Here is a 3,477-nt window from a genome sequence, read left to right as displayed (position 1 = left end):
GTTTGTTTCGCCTGCAGTTGACTCTATATCACTTAATCGCAAGTATTTGAATCTAAATCATTGGTTCCGCAAGGATTTGGAGCTGAGCCTTCTACTTGGCATTGATTTTAAGCTAAATCATGTGTTTCGCTTGGATTTGAAGCTAACTCGTTTATTTCGTATGCTGTTGAAGCTAAATCATGTATATATTACAAGTATTAGAAGCTAAACCATTTGATTAGCATGGATTTGAAACTAAGCCTTCTACTTGGCATTGATTTGATGCAAAATCATGTGTCTCGCTTGCACTTGAAGCTTAATCAATTGTTTCTCATGGATTTGAAGCCTAATCATGTGTTTTGCATGGATTTTGAAGCTTCCTCGATTGATTCGTCTGCATTTGAAGCTATATCATTTATATCGTAAGTACATGAAGTTAAATCATTCGATTCGCATGGCTTGGAAGCTAAATCATGTGTTTTGCATGGATATGAAGCTAACTAGTTTTTTTCGCCAGCATTTGAAGCTATATCAATTACATCGCAAGTATTTGAAGCTAAATCATTTGTGTCGCATGGCTTTAAAGATAAGCCTTCTACTTTGCATTAAATTGAAGGTATATCATGTGTTTCGCTTGGATTTGAGGGTAACTCGTTTGTTTCGCCTGCAATTGAAGCTAAATCATGTTTATCACAAGTATCTGAATCTAAACCATTTGTTTCGCAAGAATATGAACTAAACCATGTGTTTCGCATGAATTTAAAGCTAAATCATGTGTTTCGCACAGATTTGAAGCTAACTCATTTGTTTCGCCTGCATTTGAAGCTATATCAATTATATCGCAAGTATTTGAAGCTAAATCATTTGTGTCTCATGGCTTTGAAGATAAGCCTTCTACTTTGCATTAATTTGAAGGTAAATCATGTGTTTCGCTTGAATTTGAAGGTAACTCGTTTCTTTCGCCTGCATTTGAAGCTATATCATTTATATCGCAAGTATTTGAAGCTAAATCATTTGTTTCGTATGGATTTGAAGCTAAGCCTTCTACTTCGCATTGATTTGAAACTAAATCATGTGTTTCGCATGGATTAGACGATAACTCGTTTGTTTCGCCTGCATTTGAAGCTGTATCACTTATATCGCAAGTATTTGAAGCTAAGTCATTTGTTTCGCACGGATTTGAAGCTAAGCCTTCTAATTCGCATTGATTTGAAGCTAAATCATCTGCTTAGCTTGGATTTGAATCTAACACGTTCATTTCACATACAGTTGAACCTAAATCATGTATATCACAAGTATTTAAAGCTGACCATTTTGTTTCGCAAGAATATTAAGCTAAGCCATTTGTTTCGCAAGAATATGAAGCTAAACCATGTGTTTCGCATGAGTTTGGAGCTAAATCATGGGTTTCGCATGGATTTGAAGCTAACTCGTTTGTTTCGCCTCCATTTGAAGCTACATCACTTATATTCGCAAGTATTTGGAGCCAAATCAGTTGTTTCACATTGATTTGAAGCTAAGCTTTCTCATTCGCATTGATTTGAAGCGAAATCATGTGTCTCGCTTGGATTTGAAGCTAACTCGTTTGTTTCGCATGCAGTTGAAGGTAAATCATGTATACCACAAGTATTTAAAGCTAAACCATTTGTTTCGCATTGATTTAAAGCTAAGCCTTCAACTTCGCATTGATTTGAAGCTCAATCATTTGTTTCTCTTGGATTTGAAGCTAACGCGATTGTTTCGCATGCAGTTGAAGCTAAATCACTTGTATCGCTAGTATTTGAAGAAAAATCGTTTGATTCGCACGGATTTGTAGCTAAGCCTTCTACATCGCATTGATTTGAAGCTAAATCATGTATTTCGCTTGGATTTGGAGCCAAACCTTCTACATCGTATTGATTTGAAACTAATTCATTTGTTTCGCACGGATTTGGAGCTTACATGTTTGTTTCTCCTGCATTTGTAGCTATATCACTTATATCGCAAGTATCTGAACCTAAATCATTTGTTTCGCATGGACTCGAAGCTCAGCCTTCTACTTCGCATTGATTTTAAGCTAAACCATTTGTTTCGCAAGAATATGAAGCTAAACCATGTGTTTCGCATGGATTTGAAGCTAACTCGTTTGTTTCGCCTGCATTTGAAGCTTTATCAATTATATCGCAAGTATTTGAAGCTAAATCATTTGTGTCGCATTGATTTGAAGCTAAGCCTTCTACTTCGCATTGATTTGAAACTAAATCATGTATTTCGCTTGGATTTGAAGCTAACTCGTTTGTTTCGCCTGCATTTGAAGCTATATCACTTGTATCGCTAGTATTTGAAGAAAAATCGTTTGATTCGCACGGATTTGTAGCTAAGCCTTCTACATCGCATTGATTTGAAGCTAAATCATGTATTTCGCTTGGATTTGGAGCCAAACCTTCTACATCGTATTGATTTGAAGCTAATTCATTTGTTTCGCATGGATTTGAAGCTTACATGTTTGTTTCTCCTGCATTTGAAGCTATATCACTTATATCGCAAGTATCTCAACCTAAATCATTTGTTTCGCATGGACTCGAAGCTTAGCCTTCTACTTCGCATTGATTTTAAGCTAAACCATTTGTTTCGCAAGAATATGAAGCTAAACCATGTGTTTCGCATGGATTTGAAGCTAACTCGTTTGTTTCGCCTGCATTTGAAGCTGTATCATTTATATCGCAAGTATGTGAAGCTAAATCATTTGTTTCGCTTGGATTTGAAGCTAACACGTTTGTTTCACATGCAGTTGATGCTAAATCATCTGTATCATAAGTATCTGGAGATCAACAGTTTGTTTCGCATGTGTTTGAATCTAAACCATGTGTTTCCCATGAATTTGTAGCTAAATCATGGGTTTCGCATGGGTTTGAAGCTGACACGTTTGTTCCACATGCATTTGAAGCGATATCATTTATATCGCAAGTATTTTAAGCTAAACCTTTCCATTCGTATGGATTTGAAGCAAAGCCTTCTACTTCGCATTGATTTGAAGCTAAATCATGTGTTTCGCTTGTATTTGAAGCTAACTCGTTGTTTCGCCTGCCGTTGAAGCTAAATCATGAATATCACAAGTATTTGAAGCTAAACCATTTGATTCGCATGGATATGATGGCAAGCCTTCTACTACGCATTGATTTTAAGATAAATCATGTGTTTCGCATGGATTTGAAGCTAACTCGCGTGTTTCGCATGCATTTGAAGTTATATCACTTGTATCGCAAGTATCTGAAGCTAAATCATGTGTTTCGCTTTGGTTTGAAGCTAACTCGTTTGTTTCGCATGCACTTGAAGCTAAATCATGTATATCATAAGTATTTGAAGCCAAATTATTTGTTTCGCTTGGATTTGAAGCCAAGCCTTCTACTTCGCATTGATTTGAAGCTAAATCATGTGTGCCGCATGAATTTGAATCTAAATCGTGTGTATCGCTTGGATTTGAAGCTAACTCGTCTGTTTCGCATGCAGTTGATTCTA

Source organism: Megalopta genalis, unplaced genomic scaffold (genome assembly GCF_051020955.1).
Source record: "Megalopta genalis isolate 19385.01 unplaced genomic scaffold, iyMegGena1_principal scaffold0108, whole genome shotgun sequence".
NCBI lineage: Eukaryota > Metazoa > Arthropoda > Insecta > Hymenoptera > Halictidae > Megalopta > Megalopta genalis.
The sequence above is the reverse complement of the archived record's forward strand: the minus strand, read 5'-3'. Positions refer to the sequence as shown.